General features: G+C 48.3%; 1 pseudogene across 1 annotated transcript; it reads left to right on the forward strand.

Annotated features, from left to right (window-relative positions):
* Window positions 1–279: 279 nt before the first annotated feature.
* LOC308572457 (sodium-dependent serotonin transporter-like) lies at window positions 280–23,590 on the forward strand (annotated as a pseudogene). Its single transcript, XR_014013385.1, has 13 exons — window positions 280–493; window positions 2,944–3,078; window positions 5,356–5,575; window positions 6,428–6,566; window positions 10,763–10,897; window positions 13,784–13,887; window positions 14,615–14,742; window positions 16,507–16,619; window positions 17,777–17,908; window positions 19,461–19,560; window positions 20,236–20,336; window positions 21,911–22,078; window positions 22,826–23,590. The product of XR_014013385.1 is annotated as a sodium-dependent serotonin transporter-like (transcript).
* Window positions 23,591–25,572: the final 1,982 nt, after the last annotated feature.

Here is a 25,572-nt window from a genome sequence, read left to right on the forward strand (position 1 = left end):
CCTAGGGCCTCAGAGGGAGTCTGCGGTGCAGGCACAGTTTGGGCTGGGGCTTCCTCTTTGCCACTGAAGCCACACCAGCTCTTGTGGCCACGGACGTGCCTCCTTTGATAGGCGGCTCCTGCCTTCCTTTGATCCACCGCATCTCTTCCCAGTGGCTGCTCTGTGGCAGGTGGGGGGGTGCCCACCCCATCTGGCCCTCCCCTTCTGGGGTCTGCCTTCCCCTTCACCAACTTCTTCAGCTGAAATCCTGCAGGGGCGTTCAGGAGACGCAGCAGGAGGATGTCTGCTCCTCCAGCTGAGTTCCTCATCACCGGGCGTGCTGCTCTGGCAAACCCTAGCCCAGCACCCCTCCTCACCCAGGCAGACTCCAGGGACAAGTGGAGGAAAAAGATGGATTTCCTTTTGTCAGTGATAGGATTTGCCGTGGATCTGGGCAACGTCTGGAGGTTCCCTTATATCTGCTACCAGAATGGAGGTGGTAAGGAGACGGGGTGTGATTTTGGGCTCTCTCCTACCCCATCCCCTTCTAAACAGTTAACTGCTTTCCACTTTAATTGAGGGAGTCTTATTAATGCCTTGCCTGGGATCCCACATTTTCTGTTTCTAACTAGGTTTCAATACTTGTCTTAACTTTGCAGAATCCTTCTTCATTCCCCATCATTTTTTTCATCCTTTCCTGCTTGACAGCTTCTTTCCCCATCAATGCAACTCCTGGCTGAATCAGAAGTTTCGGGTTTCTGAATGTGGAAGGAACCGCTCTTAAGGAGCCGGGTGCAGCATTAAAAAAACCCTCTTACAAAAAAAAGGGTATAAAATCTGCCCCAGGAGTTCTTTTCATTGCATAGTTTACATTGAAGTAGCCCCTCTAGGATTGTGTCAGTTACATGTTTCTAAGCCAACTTCCCTAATTTCAGCCACTTACCCTTTATAACTTTTTTCTTCTTTGAAAAGTGTTTGAAAAAGGTACTGTGACATTCCATGATAATAAAACTGGTTCAGGGAAGGAGATTGATGCGTCCATGTCAAAGACCATATCTGAGAGCCAGTGTGGTATGATAGATAGAGTGTCAGACTAGGACCTGGGAGAGACCAGGGTTCAAATCCCCACTTGGCCAAGCCGAGCCCACCTTACAGGGCTGTTGTGAAGATTAAATGCAGAGAAGGAGGACCATGTATGCAACCTTGAGCTCCTTGGAAAAAGGTAAGTGACCTTCAGACATGGCATACATGGCTTTGTTTGGAACATTCAGATGCACAAAGAATACACTAGTTTGGTTGACAGATAGGGATAGTTTTTGTTGAAAATGGTGTTAAAACAGAGGCACTGAAAAGCAGCCAATTTTTCTCCTTTTATTGCAAAATCTGAGGCTTTGTCTTTTGGAGGGCTCCAAATGCCACATTCTTCCTGGCTCTGCAGCTGTTCTACAGGTTAATATAATGTAGGAGATTAGTTTGTTTTTTAAAGAAATGTGTGGTTTTTTTAAAAAATCCAAGGAGATGTCCGTGGTATTGGGCATTCCTGGAATAACTAGCACACAAGAATGTAGAAAGCTGTGTTGGCTAATAAGAAAAATAATCCAAAATCTACAGTCTGGTGACACCTTTATCAGAGCCAACACAAATGTTGCAAGATAGTGAGCAAACCTGCTCATGACTCAGCGACATTTTATGCTTAATACATGGTATTCTCATGCTACAGATCTTGCAATAAAGAACATGCTCTCTCTTCTTATCCCTCTAATTTTAATATGAACTATTAATGCCTCCTAGCATGGCTTCCATTTTTTATGCAATCAAGCTATTTAAAATACAAAAAAAATAAAAATGGAACTGAGTCGGGGGGAGGGAATCAACATGATCTGGTCAGCAAACCTTGGGAAGGACCAAGACTCAGTGGCAGAGCATCCGCAATGCAGGCAGACAGTCCTGAGTTCAATCCCCAACAGCATCTCTAGGAAAGACTGGCAGAGACTCCCTCTCTGAAACCCTGGGGAGCCTCTGCCAGTCAGCGTTGACACTACTGAGCTCGATGGATGGTGGTCTGACTCAGTATGAGGTGGTATGTTTCAAGGGCTATCACATGGAAGATGGAGGAAGCTTGTTTTCTCCAGCTTACAAGGAAGGAGATTCCAATTAAACATCAGGAACAACTTTCTGACAGTAAGAGCTGCTTGACCATGGAACTGTCTCCCTTGGAAGGTGGTGGATTCTCCTTCCTTGGAGATTTCTAAGCAGAGTTGGATGGCCGTCTTTTAACATTTGGTTGAGTTCTCCAGGCACCTTTAAAGCCCTTTACCCTGGCAGAGATGTAGATAAGTGACACCCATCCCAACACATGCACAGCCGACTTGCCCATGACAGTCACACCTAATGGTGCTTCCTCTGGGTGCATCCATCAACTATCCCCAGTGTTGGGGGGTGTGCATTTCTCCCCAGCACAACAGGTATGTCTTTCTACACAAGCACTGGTGTACCAACAATGCAGTGAATGTTGCTCATTAGGACTGCAGTCTCAGAGTGATCCACCCTTTATAGGGAAGAGGAGGCTTTATCACAGGGGACCCACTGCCCACCCCGGGCCTTTTATTCAGACCATTAATTATTCATATCACTGGGAGGGGGCAAAGCATATTCATGAAACTCTCTCTCCTCTCAGCTGTCCCTCCATCCCCACTGGGCTGCAGGGATTCTTGCCTGGGGTGCTGGCTGCCTTGCACCCACTCACAAGATTTTTATAATTTCACCCAGTCCACAGCTGACTTGACTGTCTCACAGCCAAGACCTTTTTGCTTGCGGGGAGATGGAGGCCAGATCTTTCCTGGTGGCCCTGGATCCAGCAGCACAGGAGGAAAAACCTGTTACGGCCCTGCCCTGCCCAGACCCCCTCAAACAGTCTGAATGTGCAGGCAGGATAATGGAGGCCTTTCTGTTCTCTTCTCACAGGAGCTTTTCTCATCCCGTACATCTTGATGGCCGTTTTCGGAGGAGTGCCCCTCTTTTACATGGAGCTGGCTCTCGGACAATTTCATCGGGTAGGAGCTATACCCATTTGGAAGCACATCTGCCCCATCTTTAAAGGTAAAAACCAGCCAAACAAGCAAGGATGAAAATTATAAGATTCTATGAGCTATGGGCTTGCTTTTTTTCTCCTCCCTCCCTTCCCTCTTTCATTGTGTGCCGTGTCTTTTAGATTGTAATGATGAGGGTAATACTGTCACCCTTATTTACTACTAATGTTTTTGGAAGCTGCCCTGGGAGCCTTTTTGGCTAAAGAGTGGGGTAAAAAAATGCTTTAAGTTTTAAAATTAAAATCTATGTCTCAAGAAAGGAGCCATCTGTCTCCCTCAACTCACCCAATGTTTATGTCTCTAGACTTAGGACATCTTAAAAGAATCTAGCTTTCAATATTCAGAGGCTACTTTTACTCAAAACAGTAAAAAGGTTAATTTCTTAAAAACAAAAAGATGTTAAGCTTTAAGTGCTTCCCTAGAATGTCGGGCCCAACCTGCAGGAGGCACAAGAAAAGAAATTTCCATTTGCGGGATCATTAGGAATGAGATTAAAAATAAATCAGACATTATCATGTCTCCTTGCAGCTGTTCAGCATGACAGCACTTGGAATAGTGTGTTCAGTTCTGATCCACTGCTTCAGAATAGGATATTGTTGAGCTGGAAAAGGGTAACCAAAATGATCAGTGGGTTGGAGCAACTTACCTAGAAGGGACACGACAAAAGTATGTGGAATGATGCATATCCTGGAAAGAACAGAGCAAAAAGTTTTCCTTCCTCTCTCATGGCACTAGAAGTTTCAGACATCAATTGAAGCTGAATGCTGGAAGATTCAGGACAGACAAAAGAAAGCTCTTCTTTGGACAGCACATGGTTAAACTATGGAACTCGCTGCAACAGGAGGCAGTGATGTCCACCAGCTTGAATGGCTTTCAAAGAGGATTGGGCAAATCCCTGGAGGAGGAGGGGGCTATGGAAGGCTGCTAGCCAGGATGGCTCTGTTCTGGTTCCACTGTTGGGGGGGGGGCAGTAAGTGCTTTGGGATAGCAGTTGCTGGAAACTGCAGGAGGAGAGGGAGCTCTTGACCTTCGGTCCCAGAGGAAAGTGGTTAGCCACTCATCTTAGTCATAATAAATAACAAGATGAAAGATGAAAAAATCTGTTTTAATCATTCCAGTGGCACCTTAAAGATCATCTAAATATAAGCTTTCAAGGTATGAGCTTTCGTGTGTAATACGTTCACTCATCTTAGATTCACATCACACCCAATCCCCATGGGGGGGTGGATGGTGTGGGATTCAAGTCATTCAAGTTTTTTATACCCTGTCCAGCTTCCAACACATATAAAATCATAATAAAATATCAAAGGTTTAAAACCTCCTGATACAGGGCTGCCTTCAGATGTCTTCTAAAAGTTCTATAGCTATTTATCTCCTTAACATCTGATGGGCACCACCACCAGAAGACCCTTGGAGCTGGACCTCAGTGTCCAAGCTGAATGACAATGTCATTTAGGACTTTAAAGCACCAACATTGTCATAGTAGAGCTCAGTGGAGGGAAAAACCAGCCAACCAGCCATATCTCAGGGGAGTACTTGCCTGGAGGCAGAGTCCATATGCGAGGTTCAGTTCAGCCCTAAGGTCAGGAATATCTCAGTTTACATAGTCAGACAATCCGGGGGTCAAGAAAGTCGAGGGTCCAAGGTCTTGAGAAGCAAGAAGCAGCAAGATATGGCCAAGAAGTCAAATGTTGTTTCCAGCAAATGACTGAGACTAGAAACCATGCTTAAGAAAGCTGGAGCGAGCTAGTTCTCATCAGGAGCAAGAGGGATGATCAGCAGCAGGTGGAGTCACTTTGCCTTCTGCTCCTTTAGGCTGCTACTTAGCAGGTGAAGCCGACTGGCCCATGACACACATTTTGAATTGTACTTGGAAATGTACTGGGAGCCAGTGAAGATCTTTTAGGACCAGTGTTATATGGTCTCAGTGGCTGCTCCCAGTCACCAGTCTAGCTGCCACATTCTGCATTAGTTGTAGTTTCCAGGTCACCTTCAAAGGTAGCCCCACGTAGAGTGTATTGCAGTAGTCCAAGCGGGAGATAACCAGAGCATGCACCACTCTGGCCAGACAGTCTGCGGGCAGGTAGGGTCTCATCTTGAATACCAGATGGAGCTGGTAGACAGCTGCCCTGGACACAGAATAGACTTGCGCCTCCATGGACAGCTGTGAGTCCAGAATGACCCCCAGGCTGCACACTTGGTCCTTCAGGGGCACAGTTACCCCGTTCAGAACCAGGGAGTCCCCCCAATCCCTGCCCTCCAAGGTGCTGTTTTGCTCTCCACGCAGGTATCGGTTTTGCCATCTGCATCATTGGCCTTTATGTCTCATTCTACTACAACACCATCATTGCCTGGGCCCTGTATTACTTCTATTCATCATTCACCCACACCTTGCCCTGGACCAGCTGTGACAACCCCTGGAATACGCCCAACTGCACCAGCTATTTTGGGAAGAGCAACGTCACCTGGACCAACCACTCCAAGTCGCCAGCCGAGGAGTTTTACGTGTAAGTTTGTGTCATCTCCTGCATTTATGTGGTTTTGTCAACATTTGCAAATTCTGCCTGAACCCTCTCCCTCCCTCACTTCCTATCTCTCGTTCACTAGTTTTTCCTGCTTTTATTAACTGTTATTTTGTCTTTTCAGTGGTTAGAAATGTTGCAAAGGTACAATAATAGTAGCACGCTTCTCTTGTTTCCTCTCCATGACCCTTCAAAATATCCTCTGCAGGGCTATTAAAGGCACCGTAGGCACAGTAGCCTGCCCTCTCTTGCATCTCTCAAGCTTGTGGCCTTGCAGGTATCAATGGACCACAGTTCCTATCATCCCTGACCATCTTAGACTGGCGCAAGGGACTGATGGGAGCTGGAATCTAACAACACAGAACCATAGCATTGTCGAGTCAAAGAGGACCCTAAGGGTCATCTGTTCCAATGCCCTGCAGTGCAAGAATCAGAGTTACATGGAACCCACGGGGTGGAAAGCCACCGGTGGGGAGAGGACTCTTGGGCTCAGGTCCTGCTTGTCCATTTCCCTTGAAGGCATCTGACTGGCCACCCTGAGAACAGGATGCTGGGCTAGGTGGGCCATTGGCCTGATCCAACAGGCTCCTCTGATGCTCTTAAGATCTGGAGGGCCACCCACCAGGGTTCCCAGTTCCTCCTTCAGAGCCTCTGCAACCATGTTTGCTCTGAGCTAAGTCCCATTGTTTTCAGTGGCGCTTACAATTGCACCCTTGACCATTTGTGTGTACAAAGAGAGCCTGCTCTGGTGACAAGTGAGGTGCTCAGGGTGACGGCACTCTGGTTTTTCCACTTGTTTCTATCTTTCACTGACCCAAGGGTTTCTGTCTGCCTCAGGAGGAAGGTTCTGGAGCTCCAGAACTCGCAGGGCCTGTCCAACGTGGGAGGCATCCGTTGGCAGCTGCTCCTCTGCCTCTTCCTCATCTTCACCATTGTCTACTTCAGCCTTTGGAAAGGGGTAAAGACCTCTGGGAAGGTAACAGATGCTTTGACTCCCTTCTGTCCAGGCTCTGCCCAGGAGGTGGGCAGATCAAGGAGGGGAAAATGTCTCAGCTATACATTCTGCACTGGCCCCTCAAGGGACATTGTCCTACCTGCAAGTAGCACCCCCCCCATGGCAGCAAATATTTGACCCCCCCCCAGCTGAGCTGCACCACTTCTGAGGTGTTTCTCCAGCCCCCTGTGGCTGACAGCAGTGGTGGGAGAGGTGAGGATTAGAGAGGGGTAATGTGTCAAGTGGGAACAGGAGCAGCTAGCAGCAAAGCCTTCATGGTGCTCACGGCTCCCAAACTCTGGGACCTTCCACTTCCTGAGGTGACAAGACCTCACCATCAGCTGAGATTTAGGAGTTAGTGCAAACTTTTCCTCCTCTTCTACCCCAACCATCAAGCTTTTGAATCAATTTTGCTTTGTTCTCTGGCTAGTTTCCTTTCTTAGAATCATAGAATCATAGAGTTGGAAGAGACCACAAGGGCCATCGAGTCCAACCCCCTGCCAAGCAGGAAACACCATCAGAGCACTCCTGACATATGGTTGTCAAGCCTCTGCTTAAAGACCTCCAAAGTAGGAGACTCCACCACACTCCTTGGCAGCAAATTCCACTGTCGAACAGCTCTTACTGTCAGGAAGTTCTTCCTAATGTTTAGGTGGAATCTTCTTTCTTGTAGTTTGGATCCATTGCTCCGTGTCCGCTTCTCTGGAGCAGCAGAAAACAACCTTTCTCCCTCCTCTATGTGACATCCTTTTATATATTTGAACATGGCTATCATATCACCCCTTAACCTCCTCTTCTCCAGGCTAAACATGCCCAGCTCCCTTAGCCGTTCCTCATAAGGCATCGTTTCCAGGCCTTTGACCATTTTGGTTGCCCTCCTCTGGACACGTTCCAGTTTGTCAGTGTCCTTCTTGAACTGTGGTGCCCAGAACTGGACACAATACTCCAGGTGAGGTCTGACCAGAGCAGAATACAGTGGCACTATTACTTCCCTTGATCTAGATGCTATACTCCTATTGATGCAGCCCAGAATTGCATTGGCTTTTTTAGCTGCCGCGTCACACTGTTGGCTCATGTCAAGTTTGTGGTCAACCAAGACTCCTAGATCCTTTTCACATGTACTGCTCTCAAGCCAGGTGTCACCCATCTTGTATTTGTGCCTCTCATTTTTTTTTTGCCCAAGTGCAATACTTTACATTTCTCCCTGTTAAAATTCATCTTGTTTGTTTTGGCCCAGTTCTCTAATCTGTCAAGGTCGTTTTGAAGTGTGATCCTGTCCTCTGGGGTGTTAGCCACCCCTCCCAGTTTGGTGTCATCTGCAAATCTGATCAGGATGCCCTTGAGTCCATCATCCAAGTCGTTGATAAAGATGTTGAATAAGACCGGGCCCAAGACAGAACCCTGTGGCACCCCACTAGTCACTCTTCTCCAGGATGAAGAGGAACCATTGATGAGCACCCTTTGGGTTCGGTCAGTCAGCCAGTCACAAATCCACTGAGTGGTAGCATAGTCAAGACCGCATTTTACCAGCTTCTTTACAAGAATATCATGGGGCACCTTGTCAAATGCCTTGCTGAAATCAAGGTAGGCTACATCCACTGCGTTCCCTTCATCTACCAGGCTTGTAATTCTGTCAAAAAACGAGATCAGGTTAGTCTGACATGACTTATTTTTCAGAAATCCATGCTGACTATTGGTGATCACAGCATTCCTTTCTAGGTGCTCACAGACTGTTTGCTTAATGATCTGCTCCAGAATCTTCCCTGGTATTCATGTCAGACTGACTGGGCGATAATTATTTGGGCCCTCTCTTTTCCCCTTTTTGAAAATAGAGACAACATTTGCCCTCCTCCAGTCTGCCGGGACTTCGCCTGTTCTCCAGGAATTCTCAAAGATGACTGCCAGTGGTTCTGAGATCACATCTGCCAGTTCTTTTAATACTCTTGGATGCAGTTCGTCTGGCCCTGGAGACTTGAATACATCTAAACTAGCCAAGTATTCTTGTACTATCTCCTTAGTTATTCTGGGCTGTGTTTCCTCTGCTGAATCATTTGCTCCAAATTCTTCAGGTTGGGCATTGTTTTCTTTATCGGAGAAGACTGAGGCAAAGAAGGCATTGAGGAGTTCAGCCCTTTCTGTGTCCCCTGTTTGCATTTCACCATCTTCTCCTCTGAGTGACCCCACTGTTTCTTTGTTCTTCCTTTTGCTATGGACATACCCATAAAAACCTTTTTTGTTGCTTTTAACCTCTCTAGCAAGCCTGAGTTCATTCTGTGCTTTAGCTTTTCTGACTTTGTGTCTACACGTGCTGGCTATTTGTTTGAATTCCTCTTTGGTGGTTTCCCCCCTTTTCCATTTTTTGTACACATCCTTTTTTAATCTTAACTCAGTTAAAAGTTCTTTAGATAGCCACCCTGGCTTCTTTAGGTACCTTCCATGTTTCCATCTCATTGGTATTGCCTGACGTTGTGCTTTTACTATCTCCCTCTTAACAAACTCCCAGCCATCATGAACTCCCTTTCCTTTTAGTATTACTGACCATGGGATCTCACCCAGCACTTCCCTAAGTTTTATGAAGTCAGCTTTCTTAAAGTCAAGAAATTGAGTCCTAGTATGCTTGGCTGCTCCTTTCCGCTGTATAGTAAACTTCAGAAGAGCATGATCACTCACGCCTAATGATCATTCCACTTCTACCCCACTAACCAGATCATCAACATTGGTTAGGACCAGATCTAAAATGGCTGTTCCTCTTGTTGCTTCTCCCACTTTCTGGACAATGAAGTTGTCTGCAAGGCCAGTGAGGAATCTGTTTGACCTTATGCTCTTGGCTGAGTTTGACATCCAACAAATATCCGGGTAATTGAAGTCCCCCATTACTACTATCTCCCTTCCTTTTGCATTCTTGGCCATCTGTTCCAGGAAGGCATCATCTACGTCCTCCGTTTGGCTTGGGGATCTATAGTAAACTTCCACAGTGAGGTCACTGTTATTCTTCTCTCCCTTAATTTTGACCCAAATGCTCTCACTTTGGCTTTGAGGTTCTAAATCTTGGATCTCTTCACAGGTATACACATCCCTGACATATAACGCCACTCCTCCTCCTTTCTTGTCTGGTCTGTTTCTCTGAAATTGATTGTATCCCTCCATTATTACATTCCAATCGTGGGTCTTATCCCACCAGGTTTCAGTGATGCCTATTATGTCATATTTAGTTTGCTGTACCAAGAGCTCAAGCTCATCTTGTTTATTTCCCATGCTTTGCGCATTAGTGTACAGACATTGAAGTCCATTAATCATTCCCCCGTGTCTCTTATTTAAGGATTTTTTCCTCCCACCACTAGGTCTGCATGCTGTTTGCTCCATTTGGTCTATGACATTTGGTCTATGACTCCATTTGGTCTATGACATCTTGTTTTATGAGGAACTGTTTTGCTTTAAAAAAATTATAATAATCTTTTGTTTTATTTTTAATGATTTGCTCACTGCTCCAAGGATAATTACATGGGGCATGCAAAGAGAGGAGATTGGCTGGACAGATTTCAATAGATCTGCCTGAATCTGTGTGTTTCCTGCAATTCCACAGTGGGCGTGTGGGTACCAAAGTCTGCACTGTTAAGCATCTTCATTTTTGTTTTGAAAGCAAACAAATAGCTTCCTAGCCCTTAAGTTTGAGACATTTACAATAACCCCCGATGAAAGAGTCCAGAGCCCAAAGGAGAAGGGGCTGAGCAGGATCCCCAGGGAAGAGGGAGGGAGGCACTCAGGGCAGCCCTGCCTGTCTCCTGGATTGGCAGGAGGGATCCAAATAAATGATGCAAAACAAGCCAATTGGAATAATTTGACCAATTACAGCATTCAGTTGTGCTTGATCCAGGATGCCAAAAACCCCTTTTCAAAATAAAAACAATAGTTGCAATGATGATTATGATGATAAACATCCTACTGGGGAGATATGTAGGAATTACTCCAAGGGAGAGCTATGGTAATTTGACCACTCTGATGGATTGGCCATAAACCACAAGTGAGGGGGGGGAGCAGGAGATTCACTTAGAAAATCTGGGAACTTGACGTTTTGGGGGAACAAGGAAGGGATGCACAGCCCACCCAGGAGGGGAAGTGGATGGGGAGCTGTTGATCACAATGGCCCTGCCCACTGCAGCCCCTTTGCTGCCTTCCAGGTGGTGTGGGTGACAGCCACCCTGCCCTACGCTGTCTTGCTCATCCTGCTGATTCGTGGTGCGACTCTGCCAGGAGCCTGGAGAGGGATCGTCTTCTACCTGCGACCCAACTGGGAGAAGCTCACCAGCACAGCCGTAAGCCAGCATGATGGCTGCCTCATAAGGCCATGATACAAATTGATGGTGCAGCCACATTTGGAATACTGTGTCCAGTTCTGGTCACCTCACCTCCAAAGGGATGTTGTAGAGCTAGAAAAGGTTCAGAAAAGGGCAACTGACAGAGGTTTATAAAATTAGGCAAAACATGGAGAAAAGGTTTTCTCCCAATCTCAGAGCACTAGAACCAGGGTCCTCCAATGAAGCTGAATGCTGGAAGATTGGGGAGAGATAAAAGGCAATGGATGGCACTGTGGTCTAAACCACTGAGCCTAGGGCTTGCCGATTGGAAGGTCAGTTGTTCGAATCCCCATGACGATGGGGTGAGCTCCTGTTGCTCGGTCCCTGCTCCTGCCAACCTAGCAGTTCGAAAGCACATCAAAGTGCAAGTAGATAAATAGGTACCACTCCAGAGGGAAGGTAAACGCTGTTTCCGTGTGCTGCTCTGGTTTTGCCAGAAGCGGCTTAGTCATGCTAGCCACACGACCCGGAAAAACTGTCTTTGGACAAATGTTGGCTCTCTCGGCCAGTAAAGCAAGATGAGCGCCGCAACCCCAGAGTCGTTCATGACTGGACTTAACTGTCAGGGGTCCTTTACTACCTTTTTTTACTTCATGTAGTGCAGAGTTAAACTATGGAACTCCCTGCCACAGAAGACCATGATGGCCACCAACCTGCTTGACTTAAAAGAGGATTAGACAAATTCATGGAGGAGGAGAGGGCTATTGATGGCTACTAGCCAGAATGACTGTGCTCTGTCCTCATGGTTTGTGGCAGCAATGCTTCTGAATCCCAGTTGCTAGAAGCCACAGGAGGGGAGAAGGCTCTTGTGCTCCCACTTGCTGGTTTCCCACAGGCACTTGAGAACTGGATGCTTGACTAGATGCGCCCCTTTGCGCCTGATCCAGCCGGCTCTTCTTATGGTCTTATGCCTCCTGCACAACATAGCAAAGGCTGCCACTTTTGTTCGCTGGCTGGGCTCCTGTGCCTTGACCAGATGTGCGTCAGGTCGGCCATCAGCAAGAAGCAGCAAAGTGCCTTCGTATGCAGAGGTGGCCCCTGGCAGTCCACCTGATGCAGCGCTGAAGCTCCTTGGGGCCTTAAGGCAGCTTTCCAAGATGTGTTCCTCCCACCCCAGACCAAGCACCAGGAAAATGGCATAGAGGTTTCTCTCAGCCTGTTCTAGGCATGATTGGGCCTGAGACCTTTCCTTTAAATAACCAGAAGCAAGTTGCAAATGAGCTACTATGGCAGCCCCAAGGGGCACCTTGCACTACCAGGCCAGCTGCCCTGCCCGAGCCTCTGAGCAAGCTGGCTGCAGGCGTACCATCTGCCATTTCAAAGCCAGCCTTAAGTATTCCATACTGATATGAGAGCATTGCATAATGCAGTGTTATGTTAATGATTACCAGAATGTGACAACACCAAGGCTGGTCCCTTTCCCAGGTTGCATCTGATGCTCTAGCAGCACACCTACCCAAGTGGGCAGAGACACTCCCACCCCATGGAGCAACAGGGAGGAGAGGCTTGTAGTGGACAGAATCAGGGGAGAGGTTGGGGGAGCACAGTGGCAGGCTCTCTTTAAAGCCTAGCTGTGGGGTTTCTGACCATCCCTCCACCTGGCTTTGCGCTCCAGAGAAGATCAGAGGATGGATTGTCAGGAGGGAGAGTATTAGGTTGATTATTGTTTCAGAAAGCAATAATCAAAAGCAGCCCTTGGAAATGTAAATCACTAATTGAATCACTCATCTCATTTGCATCTGCTGGGGATTTAGTTGACCAGCTTCCCTCTCACTGTCTTTGCAAAGCAGGACTGACAATACACTTCCTGCCTGTAATTACCGCTGAGTTGCCCTGGCGAATTTTGATTAAAGCTAATCAGGTGGAGAGGAGAAAAAGCAAAGGAATCAGAACCAAGAAGTGGTGCTGCCTTTATAGTCTCTCCCCCCCCCACACCTTTATAGTCACACACATTCCCCTTGTGGGAATCCAGGTGGGCGTGGGGGGGGGGTTGGCCCCTACAGACAGGTGGGCCAAGACTTCCGTTCTCCTGATCTGAGGAACTAATAAGGACCAGGATCTGGCCAAAGACTCCCCCAGCCCAACAATCTGTTTGCCAAACGCTTCACCTGTGGTCACTGCCCCCATCACCACCTGCCAGCCACGAGGGCAACCACCTAGGGGCACTGCAGGGAGCAAGGAGAGAGGGAGAGCCTCAAGCCCTTTCCTGGGTGCCCCCAAGTGCTTCTAGCTGGGTAATAAATTATGGGGGGAACTGAAGACAGAGGTGATCTTGGCTTCTGGGCACAATATTAATGTCAGGAAAGAAGGAAAGGCCCAACAATTTCACCTAGTGGTGTGTCAGGAGTAATGAATGGGGATAATTGAAGAGAAATTGAATTGATATGGAGCAAGATCTGTTGGGAAGGTAACTGAGGGCAAATTAATTGGAAAGAAAATTATTTGGGGGGACTTAAGGTGGGGCACACATTCATTGAAGGACTTATTTGGGGTGATTTGGAGTGGGAGATGAGTTGGCTTCCTTTCTGTGACATTGAAGTCCAAACATACATCTCCACATATAAAATTTCATTTGCAAATTTGTCTCTACGGCCCCACATGCCGTCTTTTCAGTCCCTCACCATGTATCCTGGCAACAGCTCTTCCCAAACATTAGACAGCTTGACTACCCCCACAACTGGAGTCTTTGCTCCTTCCTGAGGAGCAACATGGTGTGACTCAACTGAACAAGAGGACTTGGGATTCCTTCCTGTGGTGGAGGGGATGATTCTGGATGTTTCGCCTCTGTCTGGGTTCTGTTTTGTTCCTCTGAACCAGAGGCCTGTTGTATTTGGGTCTGTGCAGGTTTGGGTCGATGCTGCCGCCCAGATCTTCTTCTCCCTGGGGCCAGGATTTGGCGTCCTCCTCGCTCTGTCCAGTTACAATCCATTCCACAACAATTGCTACCGGTAAGGGCCTGAGGCCAAATCCAAATTCTCCCTTTGCCCCCTCCCCCCAGGCCTCCACTGCAGATGAGTGAGACAGGGCTAACAACCTTCTCTCTGCAGCACCATGATTTGAATGGCTTTCCCTGCACCATGTCCTTGAGTGAGGACTGGCCAAGCTTGGCTGACGCCTTGCTGGTGTGCCAGTAAGCTGTAACTGCCATTCCTCCTGTGGGAAGGAGTGAGTATGCCTTTGGTAACCCTACAGTCTTCCCTCATTTCAAGGCTTAATGTGGGCTGACCATATAGACTTGGTTTTTGTTTGGTGGAACAGGTCACAGGGTTGGCCTCTCCAGAAGGCCTTGTGCACATGCAGGCATTGCTCTCCTTTGATGGCGCATGCTGGTGCCACCACTGGTGCACTGCAGCATTTATTTGAGCTTGCAGGGAGGATGCCATCCCCAGGCAGAGCAGCGAGCAGAGAGGGTGAGTGCGGGAGGCCCTACCAGGATGGCTACCCTGAGGAGAGGAGAGGCACACCATCACATTGTCATGGTAGAATTAAGATTCAGCTGCCAGCCCAGTGGGCTTCTGGAGGTTGTCCTTTTGCTGCAGGGAGCAAAATGTCTTCCTCTAGCCCTGAGTTGGTGCTGCAGAACCAGGCTGTTGCTGCATCCTCTCAATGACAGTCAAGGTCACCTTGTTGTGAGGCCTGTGGCCTGTCCAGAGACTCATTTATTTTGCCTTCCAGGGATGCCATCATCACCAGCGTGGTCAACTGCCTCACCAGCTTCCTGTCAGGATTCGTCATTTTCACCGTCTTGGGATACATGGCAGAAATGAGGGATGTGGAAGTCGAGGATGTGGCAAGAGATAAAGGTTTGTGTTCTGCGTGTCATGTGCGTCAAAACTGCAGTGCTAAAAATTCTTCCACGTGGTGCATCTGATTGTGGCCTCATGCTCCACACTCCATAACACAGAACCCTAGCATTGTAGAGTTGGAAGGGACCCCCAAGGGTCCAATCACCTGCAATGCAGGAATCACAACTGAAGAATCCCTAACGGGTGGCCCTCCAACCTCTGCTTAAAAACCCCTAAGGAAGGAGAGTCTGCCATGGAGTTCACCCAGTCCTTAAACTCCCTCCGTTAGTCTGTGACACCTGAGATGTGGACAACCCTCCATACCCTGCTTGGTGCTTATGTCCCTGCCACATCCAGTTAGAGGAGGTTTCTGCCCATGCGATATTGAACACAAGGGCAAGCTGTAGCCATGCAGGCGTAGAAAGTACACTTGATTTACACACTCTTTGAATGTGGCATTTTGGCCTTTACAAAGCTCAGGGGTTCCATATAGTGAAACTCTGAGATAACATCTTCATGTATATTTAGGCAAGAGTCCCCAAGATGTTTAAAATGCTGTGAGTTGCTCTTAGGCTTATAATCCCAAATCTGCAGACCCACAAGAGAGGAATAATAATAATAATAATAATAATAATAATAATAATAATAATAATAATAATAATAATTTATTATTTATACCCCGCCCATCTGGCTAAGTTTCCCCAGCCAATCTGGGCAGCTCCCAGTCGAGTGTTAAAAACATACAGCATTAAATATTAAAAACTTCCCTGAACAGGGCTGCCTTCAGATGTCTTCTAAATGTCAGCTAGTTGCCAGTTGACATCTGGTGGGAGGGCATTCCACAGGGCGGGCGCCACTACCAAGAAGGCCCTCCGTCTGGTTCCCTGTAACTTTGCTTCTCGCAATGAGGGAACCGCCAGAAGGCCCTCGGCGCTGGATCTCAGTGTCCAGGCAGAACGATGGGAGTGGAGACGCTCCTTCAGGTATACTGGGCCAAGGCCGTTTAGTGCTTTCAAGGTCAGCACCAACACTTTGAATTGTGCTCGGAAACGTCCTGGGAGCCAATGTAGGTCTTTCAAGACTGGTGTTATATGGTCTCGGCGGCCGCTCCCAGTCACCAGTCTAGCTGCCGCATTCTGGATTAGTTGCAGTTTCTGGGTCACCTTCAAAGGTAGCCCCACGTAGAGCGCATTGCAGTAGTCCAGGCGGGAGATAATCAGAGCATGCACCACTCTGGCGAGACAGTCTGCGGGCAGGGAGGGTCTCAGCCTGCATACCAGATGGAGCTGGTGGACAGCTGCCTGGGACACAGAGTTTACCTGCGCCTTCATGGACAGTTGTGAGTCCAAAATGACTCCCAGGCTGCACACCTGGTCCTTCAGGGGCACAGTTACTCCATTCAGGACCAGGGAGTCCCCCACACCTGCCCGCCCCGTCCCCCAAAAACAGTACTTCAGTCTTGTCAGAATTCAACCTCAATCTGTTAGCCGCCAGCCATCCTCCAATCTTTGCAGCAGTCCCATCCCAAGGCCTTGCCCTTCCATTTGCCCTTGGCCTTTGGAAATGCTTGGCCATTCATGGTATGCTAGGAAGCTGCCTTATTCTGAGCCCGGCTATTGGTCCATCTGGCTCAGTATTGCCTACGCTGACTGCCAGCAATGGCTCTCTGAGGTTTCAGACAAGAGTCTCTCCCAGCCCCACCTGGTGATGCTGCAGGGATGGAACCTGGGACAGGTGCTCTCCCCACAGAGCCACAGCTCTTTGGCATATTCTCTTCTTTAGGGCCCAGCCTCCTCTTCATCACTTACCCTGAAGCCATCGCCAACATGGTCGGCTCCACTTTCTTTGCCATAATCTTCTTCCTCATGATGATAACACTGGGACTGGACAGCACGGTAGGGAGAACTCTGCCTTATACCCCAAATCATGCATTGCTAGATTTTAAAAGCCTCAGGGCATAGCTCTCCACCAACCTGGGCAAACTTTGTCTGTGCTAACATAGATGCAGGGTGAGGCAGGGAAACTGCTATGGAAATGTACATATAACTGGAGCAGGGGATCCAGGGCCCTGGGGCTCAGGCCCCCTAAGCCACCCCTAACAGTGACCCTGCTTTGTGGTCAGGCAATAGGGAAGATTATGGGATTCTTTTCACCATGTTTTTAGTTTGATTTCACCCGCAAGAGGACGCTCCTCCAATATAGCACATCATTCCTTTTTTATTTGTTTCTTTGATAAAAAGGCTACTGCGAATTGAAATATTTCCAAATTCTGAAAGTGTGCACCTTCAGAGAAGAGCCTGGCTGGATCAGGCCAAAGGGGCTCCTCTAGTCCACACTTCCAGGCCCACTGGCTTGGCCCCAGGACTGTGGGTGCCCAAGGCCGCACACAGCATGGGCACACGTGTGTCTGATGTCACACGCACAAGTCAGTGGGTGTGCTGACATTGCACGCACATGCTGATGTACCTGCTGACATTGGGCACACATGCCCCTGGTGCAAAATCTGTGGGCGCCTTCATGGGGAATGTTGTGGGGGCTGGAGTATCCCAGGCAGCCGGCACTTAACCTGCGCTTCTGAGGCATCAGTCCGAGTGGTTTGCCCCCTGCCCTGCTCCTTTCCCAGGGAAAACCTTAGCTCTAAATCAGAGCAAACATCAACCCAAATTGCTGTTTGCTCCGACGGAGTGCCAAAGAGTGGTTTTCCTCAGGGAAAAGCAGTGGACAAGAACAAATGAGGATACGCTGCAGTGGCCCCCAGATGCCCCCAAGGGAAGCCCTCCAAGCAGGATTTCAGCACAGGAGCAACACTCTCTGCTCCTGTGGCTTCCAGCAACTGGCATTCAGAAGCATTGCTGCACCACCATAGTGCCATGTGGAAGAATTATCCCATATTTTGACTGAGCCTTCCACATAACTCTCTCTGTCTGTCTCTGTCTCTGTCTCTGTCTCTGTCTCTGTCACACACACACACACACACACACACACACACACACACACACGTGTCCTTTTGCTGACTCAGGCTGACAACTCTTTTGGGGGGGTGTATTTGCAGTTTGGGGGCCTGGAGGCTATGATCACAGCAATAATGGACGAGTACCCCCACCTCCTGGCCAAGCAACGGGAGCTGTTTGTCCTGGGGCTCATCACAACCTGCTTCCTGGGCTCTGTAGCCACTCTGACCAGTGTGAGTTGCCAAAAAGTGGAGCCATATGCGGGGGGGGGGGAGGGGGTTTGGTTGTCTCTTGCTTGTTGACAGCCTTCAGACTTAGAATAACAGAATCCTAGAACAGTAGAGTTGGAAGGGATCCCAAGGGTCATCTTGTCCAACAGCCTACAACAAGCGGACTTTTCAGGATCCACTTCATTTTCTGCTAGAATCTTGAGGTAGGTGCAAAATATAGGTGTCTAGAATCAAAATGTTGAGAAAAGGGGCAGAGCCTGTTGCCCCCAAGGGCATCAGCTGGAAGGGTTTTCGTATACAACAACAAATCTACATCAGAGCCCCAACAAACTGGCCAACAGAGCTCAGTAAAGACCTGGTCAAAGGGATCTTGTTAATACCCTGGTTTACAAGTGTGGAGACACAAGACTGAGAGAGAAGCAAGTAACAGAAGAATAGCCAGGACAAAGAGTTGTGGTTTGGGGTTTTTTTAACCAGCATTTTTAATAGAATCATAGATGCAGGAGGCCAACTAGTCCACCCCCTGATCAGAACACAGGACCTTGCAACTACTTCATCTGTGAATGAAGCCCATTCAGACTTGGCTTAAATATCTCCAGAAGGGGGTGCCTGCTGTCCTCTGAGGCAGAGTGCCAAGCCACCCTTCCCATTGGGACATCTCTCCTCCTGTTTAGCCAGAAACTGCTTCCCAGCCATTTCCCCCCATTGGTGGGACTGGCACATAAGAACATAAGAAGAGCTTGCTGGATCAGGCCCAAAGGGACCCATCTAGTCCAGCATCCTGTGCTCGCAGTGGCCAACTAGATGGGAAGCCAGTAAGCAGGACCTGGTATGGAGAAGCCTTGCTGCCTCTGATTGGGAAGTCATGACTAGCCCTCTCCTCCTCTATGGATTTGTCTAATTGCCTTTCAAAGCCATCCAGGTTGGTGGGCAACTCTGCCTCCTTTGAGAGTGGGTTCCATGAATCTTCCAACATCCAGCTTTGTTGGATATTCTCAAATTTGAGGGTTATGAGAGAGGGAGAAAAACTTCTCTCTCCGCTTCTCTCTCCATGCCATGCATAATTTAATCAGCTTCTGTCATGTCTCCTCTTACTCACCTTTTATCTAAAACCAAAAAGCCTTTCCTGATAGGAAATAGTCACTCCATCCCAGTGAGCATTTTGCTTGCCCTTTCCTGAACAAACCTGCCCTGACTTCTGTGTGATGGTCCTTTCGATTTTTTGAAGACGGCTATCATGTCTCCTCTTCTTCTTCTCTTTCCCCAGCAAAACATACTCAATTCTTTCAACTGTTCCCACAGACATTGTTAAACCACTGGCATGGTTTAACATATGGCTGGCATAGTTACAGGTAGGTAGCCATGTTGGTCTGCCATAGTCGAAACAAAATTTAAAAAATCCTTCCAGTAGCACCTTAGAGACCAGCTATGGCTGGCATGTTAAACCAGTCATAGTAGCAATAATGGTAACATGACCAAGATCTCAACAGAGAAGCATTGGCCATATCTGTCACCCCAGCTGAAAAGCTACTAAGCTTGGGTCTTCCCATTTTAGGGCGGGTCATACATCGTGAAACTCTTGGAAGAGTTTGGTGCCGGCTGCTCCATCTTAGCAGTGGTGTTCCTGGAGTCCATTGCAGTCTCCTGGTTTTACGGTAAGGAGAGAAACACCATGTCCCAGTTACTAGGTTTACTATGAGCCCCGGAGAGATTCTCAGCCTTCCCTGCCTTCTGAAACAACCCCCTGTACATGCTATTGCCTAGAAGTCGGGGGGGGGTTGTGTCCAGTGGGTTTCCATAGGGAAAGGACTCTATAGAGGTGGGGCCACACCTCAGAAGGCCTTGCTTCCAACAGCCATTGCACCACAGCTGCTCTGGATGTTTCATCATTATCCTTATGTGCCAAATGTTCCTGTGCCATTCATCCATTGTTGTGGGGGCTGTGGGGAGTTTTTTTTTTTAATTAGACTATTTATTTTAAAATATTTATATGCCACTTGTCATGCAAGCATCTCCAGGCAATGTACAACAGCAATACAAAATATGATATGAAATGTTATAATGCAAATACAATATGCAATACAATTATAATCCAAATGAATTAGTAGTTTAAACAAAGTCAAACTCATAAGAATTGACATCAGGAAAGATCAAAGTGAATACAAAGGTCTTGAGCTGCAGCAACACTGTGACACAAATGGCACTTCTGCACCTGCTGAGAGGGATCACACACTTACTGTGGCTGAAATTTTTGTGGTGCAGATCCCACAACTGCCACAGCCGCATGAACAGGAGCTCCACCCTCCTTGGCCCCCTTCTTTTCTTTCCAGGGATCCAGCAGTTTTGCAATGATGTGAAGGCAATGCTGGGGTTTGCTCCAGGAATCTATTGGCAGGTTTGCTGGGCTGCTGTCAGTCCAGCCTTTCTAGCAGTAAGTACTAATCTTCATCATCCTCATTCACCCCCAATGTCCAGCTCAGGAAAAGAGACACTTCCCTGCTTCCAGGAATGCCGACCATGTGCTTGAGACCACAGAGGAAGCAGAAGGGAAAGAGAGGCCAAGCTAATAAGGGATGGATGTGGTTGTTGCAGCATATAGAGCCCACCGTTCCTCTAAGTGGCTCCAGGTGGCTTACATAGTTCTCCTCCTCTCCATCTGATCTTCACAACAACCCTGTGAGATTGGGCTGCGATACTGCTACTGGCCCAAGGTCACCCAGTGAGCTTTGTGGCTGAGTGGGGCTTTGCACTCTGGTCTCCCAGATTCTAGTCCAACACTCTAACCACTACACCTGCTGGCTCTCAAAATGCTGGCCACTGGGGAATTGAGATGAGGCTGAGGGGCTTTCTCAGGCCCCTTCCCTTGAGAGCAAGGGTTGCCACTTGGTGCAAGCATGTATGCTTTGCTGGCAAAAGGTTCTCAGTTCCATCCTGGGCATCTCCAGTTAAAAACACCTCTGGTGAGTGACCAAAGAACATGGCATGCCAGAGATGGAGGAGGAGGAGGCGTTGATTGGCAAGACATCTTCTTCTGCTCCAGGACCATCCAGGCAGGGGACATGGCTTTCCTTGTCTCCTCAGACTCAGAGGAAAAGCTCTCTCCTCTGGTCCAGCAAGTCTGCACCCATCAGCCTCCAGAAGGCCCCTGTGTGCTGCTGTGACCCCTTTCTCCTTGGGGGAGCTCCAGATTGGGCTACCTGCTGCAGGGATTTGTCTGTGGTCCTGAAGAGACTGGCCTTCCTGCTGTGATTCTGCACAGCCTTCTTTGGCTTGGCCCTCCCAGATGTGATTCTCCAACCCTCTCAGCCAAGGCAATTGCTTCAATCCCCCCTCCCCATGGATCCTCAAATAAAACTAGGACAGGGCAAGCAGGGGGTTGAACTAGATGACCCTTGGGGTTCCTTCCAACTCTTCAGTTCTATAATTCTCAGTAGCAAGTTACATGGAAGCCCTTTCTTTGCCCGAGACTGGAGGTCTGATACCACTTAGTGTAGAACAGCCTCTGCCAACCTAGCACCCTGCAGATGTTTTGGACTATGGCTCCCAGCGTCATATGGCTGTCCCAGACATCTGGAAGCTGAGTTTGAGGCGGGTGGTGGGGCAGCATGCTTGCCTTCCATCTTGCACAGATGCATGTGTGCAGGCATGTGCTGCGTATGTGTGCTTGTGTGTACACAGCAACCTCATTTCTGGTACCTGTCACTCAATGGCTGCCCCTGGCAGTGTTGTGTGAGGAGACAAGGTGGGGCTGGAACCCCCTGCCCTCCTGCCTGCCCTTGCTGCTCTGCCAGCTGATCTCCAAGCTGCTTCTCCCACCTGGGAAGCACCCAGCTGGCTGGAGCACGTGGCACTCCTTGCCTGTGCCAATCAGGGCACACAGGTTGCCTTGGCCCAATTGCTGGTCACACACACTAAGCCACTGGTGATGGGTGTCCCAGCTAGCTCAGGGCAGGGCTCTCCATGCTGGTTCTTGGCACCCAGACTTTGCCCGTCTCCTCTTGTCAGTTCATCATTGCCAGCTCCCTCCTGGACCAGCCTCCCCTCACTCTCTTCGACTACCAGTACCCAGACTGGAGCATCTTGGTGGGTTACCTCATCGGAGCCTCATCCTTCATTTGCATCCCAGTCTACATGGTATACAAGCTGGTCTGGACCCCGGGATCTCTTAAGCAGGTCAGGGAGCTAGACTCCTCTCTACTCTGTGGTTGTCTGGATGCCTGTGTCTGGGCGGGGGTTCAAGAAAGGGAGTTTCTCTCAGCAGTGGTGGAATTCTAGGTCTTCTCAGGGGCACTAAGGCTGCCATTCTGAGCTTACCTGACTCCATGGAACCTGTGAACCTGCTGTGCAACTCAGGGAGTCTGATGGCGAAGAGGCTAAGCTATGAACCAGTCACACGCATTGTTGGGAACCACTCCCCCCAAAATATACTTTTTCTTAGTGTTTCTTTGTGAGTAATATATTCAAAGGAAATTGAACTGGGGGTGATGACGTCATGATGTATATACAGTGTTTGCTTGTGATGGTACTCAGCAATAGAAGAGCTTCTTATGGCCTGCTGGATGAGAGAGGCAGTGAGCTTCACGGCTGAGGGGGAGGATTCGAACCCTGGTCTCTCCCAGGTCCTAGCCCAGCACTCTAACCACTACAGCGCCACTGGCATCAGCTCCCCCTCTCTCCTTTGCAAGATATATTCCCCAGGCAGCTGTAACTGGGACCCATGTTTTGTACGTTAACCTGGTTTTTATTTTATGCATTGTTTTTATGGCAAATTGCTTAGACAAGTCAGTTTAAACTGGTAAAAGAACCATATAAAATAAAGATGGAATAGGAAATGTCTGTAATCAAGTAAAATCCATCACTTGAGTGGTGTTTTCCAGGCTTGTCCCTCTCACTGTCTGTCTCTCTGCCTTGGTCATCCAGCGCCTGGCAGTCTGCCTTCGGCCAGAGAGGAGAGCTCAAGAGCAGCCCATGGAGCCTGGGCTCACGCTACCGGCCCCCTAATCCACGGCACGGACAGCCCCCCGAAGGGAGAGGCCAGCAGGACAGAGGGGACCAACTCCAGAGCAACCGGGAGCCCCAAGCTGCCCTTGGCTGCTCAGGCAGCTGCACCACTTGCTTCACCTCCCCAGGAGAGCGAGAGGCCCCCTGCTTGTCCAGCACCAGCTGCAGGGGCACCAAAGTGCATTTCCATCAACACTGGACAACTCCCAAGTCACACCTTTCTTGCTCCTCCTCTCCACTCCTCTATCTGCTGTATTCATACAATAATAGAGTTGGAATGGGCCCCAAGGGTCCAACCCCCTGCGGTGCAGGAATCACAGCTAGTGAATCAATTTCTACTTAAAAACCTCTGGCGAAGGAGAGTCCACCTCCTTCTGAGGGAGTCCGCTCCGCTGTTGAACAGCTGCTACTGGCAATAAGTTATTCCTGATGTTTAGCTGGGATCTCCTGTCTTGCAATTTGAATGCATTGGTTTGAATGCTGGCCTCTGGAGCAGGAAAAACAAGCTTCCTCCCTTGAGGTACCGTATTTTTTGCTCTATAAGACTCACTTTTTCCCTCCTAAAAAGTAAGGGGGAATGTGTGTGCGTCTTATGGAGCGAATGCAGGCTGTGCAGCTAGCCCAGAAGCCAGAACAGCAAGAGGGATTGCTGCTTTCACTGTGCAGCGATCCCTCTTGCTGTTCTGGCTTCTGAGATTCAGAATATTTTTTTTCTTGTTTTCCTCCTCCAAAAACTAGGTGCGTCTTGTGGTCTGGTGCGTCTTATAGAGCAAAAAATACAGTATTTGAAGTGGCTGTCCTCTCAGCTCTCCACCTTTTCTTCTCCAGGCTAAACATATCCAGGTCCTTCAACCATTCCTCATATGTCTTGGTTCCCAGGGTCTTTACCATTTTGGATGCCCTGCTTTTCCCACACTTAATTGTTCCAGGTGTGTCTGGCCAGACGATGTGGCTAGAAGAGTTTAAGAGAAGCTGCCAAGAGAGATTTTGGAAGTGTGCATGTCTGCAACCAGCATAGTTCCCCCTGCAATCCTTTTCATAGAAGAAGGCAAAGAGGAGGAGGAGGGGGCTCTTCCTCTTCCACAGGATGTCAAAGCCCTCAGCACAGCCCTGCAGTGCAGCTCTCTCTGCCCACGTGTGGCTCCAATACCTACCTAGCTGCTGATCCATATAGTTCAGCATCTTGTTCCCACGGAGACCAACCAGACATCCCCATGGGAAGCCCCTGAGCACCATGTGAGTGCAACACCAGCCACTCTCCTCACTTGTGCAGTAAAGGGTGGGCATTGAGTACAATAGGCTCGCCCTTTGGGGAAAGAGGGGCTCTACCCTACCATCTCCCCTCTGTCTGCCCCACCTGTCTGTCTCTCCACTTACAACTAGTCCAGGTGGGAGGGAGAACACCTCCATAGAACCAGGAGGAGGGGGACAAATGCAGGGTGAGCTGGCTCTGGCGCCACCTACTGGTGGGCTCCCTGCCCAATGAGTAACCATTGGTGGGAGAGGAGACAGACACTCAGTGTGTGTGTGTGTGTGTGTGTGTATGAGAGAGAGAGAGAGAGAGAGAGAGAGAGAGAGAGAGAGAGAGAGAGAGAGATCATGTTAGGTATTAGACAAGACTTGCTTTTAGTCCGTAATCAGGCAGATTGGGACAGGGGCAGGGAGAGGCAGCGAGAACTAATCTGCACAAAATGTACTGAGTCCAGAAACTCCAGTTGGTACCCTGACATCCTGTTGTGAAGAGGAAGCGCTAACTGTAAGTTTGTTTTCTGTCCTCTGAAATTTGTCTTGAATTTATATGGAAATTAGCATATGCAAGTTTGTGTCATTGGCCTGTGAGAAGAGTCTTGTCAATACCTGCCCATGGTACAAAGAGAAAAGCTACCTGTTCAGTTTGGCTAATGGGAGTTGCTGTCGCTCTACAGTTGCAGCCCTCAACACCTTTCATCTTCACAGCATCTTCACAACATCTTCACACAGCTTGGCTAGGCTGTCTTTTTTAAAAAAAATAATATTTATTGAGAATTTTAAGATTACAAAGAAACAAAGTGAGAGAAAAAGAAGGAAAAAACAAGTAACATTTAAAAAAATACGAATCAATAAAAAAGGTCAAAAAGAGAAAAACAAAACAAAACACATAATACATCAAAAGCAAAAAGCAAAAATAGACAAAAAATTTAAAAACAAATCCAATATTCCCAAATCATTAACTGTCATTACCTTGTTTCATCGACCTCCTCACACCTCCCTTTTTTGTATTCTAGTTGTTAATTATCTCAGCAAATCCTTTCCATCTTTCATAATATTCTGTCATTAAATTACCTTAATCTAAAAGGGGAAAAGAGAGGACCCAAATAATTATCGCCCAGTCAGTCTGACATCAATACCAGGGAAGATTCTGGAGCAGATCATTAAGCAAACAGTCTGTGAGCACCTAGAAAGGAATGCTGTGATCACCAATAGTCAGCATGGATTTCTGAAAAATAAGTCATGTCAGACTAACCTGATCTCATTTTTTGACAGAATTACAAGCCTGGTAGATGAAGGGAACTCAGTGGATATAGCCTACCTTGATTTCAGTAAGGCATTTGACAAGGTGCCCCATGATATTCTTGTAAAGAAGCTGGTAAAATGCGGTCTTGACTCTGCTACCACTCAGTGGATTT

The sequence above is a fragment of the Podarcis bocagei genome (assembly GCF_964188305.1).
Source record: "Podarcis bocagei genome assembly, chromosome: 13".
Classification (NCBI taxonomy): Eukaryota; Metazoa; Chordata; class Lepidosauria; order Squamata; family Lacertidae; genus Podarcis; species Podarcis bocagei.